The 1,093-nt window shown below is 35.4% G+C and overlaps 1 pseudogene; it reads right to left on the bottom strand.

The window, feature by feature from the left end:
• On the bottom strand, positions 1-852 carry LOC149165191 (cyclin-B2-4 pseudogene; annotated as a pseudogene).
• Positions 853-1,093: the final 241 nt, after the last annotated feature.

The raw sequence follows: 1,093 nt of genomic DNA, 5'->3' as shown, positions 1-1,093 counted from the left end.
TTATTTACAACCTTGGGAGCCCAAATTTCCATATTTGGCAGCAACTAGCATGGCAGTCAACCCCACTAGTTGAATATCCTTTCTCGTAATAGTGTACACCACAGAAAGAAATCTATTAATCAGGTTAATCATGAGAAAAAGTGTCTCATCCATTAAATCAAATTTTAGATGAACCTGTAAGTGCAAATCGTTTATGTTAGAAAATTATCAATAGAAAGGTACAAAAAAATTATTATTACAGAAACAGATAGATATCGATATGTATTAATCAAGTACATCACAGTGAATAAGTATTTCCCTCATATTCTGGTTGATATCAACTTGGTTTGACATGTAGTTTGATGAGAGATTGTTGTATGCGTGCAATACAACAAACACACCGGACCAAAATAGAAACAAATTAGACATACAATTATTTATTCAGAGTTGAATCTAAACTATAGATTGACCTAATGTCCTCATTCATAAATTATAACCTTCCATGATGCTTAAGTGGGCACTTTAATTCTCCAGTGGAGATATTCATGTATGGCACAGACACACGCTGCTCACATGTAATCACTGCATACTATATGCAATGAAAATCTAGTGTCTGATTAAATTGTTTAAATGAAGTGTATTCTTCCAAGACAAGATGTTGTTATTTTGAATAGAATAAAAACAGTTTGCAAGGCTCCCATGACAAAAGGGACGTACCTCAGTATACCAATAGAAATGGTAAATGTCTTGAACATATTCAACTACAGCAAGTTGATTTTCATTATCTGCTTCGTCAATGTTGGGCAAGTCCTCTTCCTCTTCCATGACATCCCGCTCAATGGCTCTAGATGCAAGTTGTTTAATAGAAACCATTGGATGGCAATTGGAGCTATGGATTAGATAAACCCTTCACTTGCTTTTGCAAAAGAATAGAGTAAAAATATGTGAATAAAAAGCACCATCTACACATGCTAAAATAAGAGCAGTGGACCAAATGCTCCTAACCTCACTTCTGGCAGTCAGTGTTGATGTAAAAGCTCGTGGAAGCCTTGTCTTCCTTTTTGATGCATTAGTCATTGGCATTTTGCTTGAGACACCTTTACCTATAGGTGGG

This window comes from Pinus tabuliformis, chromosome 5_1 (assembly GCF_031772625.1).
Source record: "Pinus tabuliformis cultivar Carrire ecotype Pingquan chromosome 5_1, CPIR1, whole genome shotgun sequence".
In the NCBI taxonomy this organism is placed as follows: domain Eukaryota; kingdom Viridiplantae; phylum Streptophyta; class Pinopsida; order Pinales; family Pinaceae; genus Pinus; species Pinus tabuliformis.
Note: the sequence above shows the minus strand (reverse complement) of the source record. Positions and strands in the feature narration are given on the sequence as shown.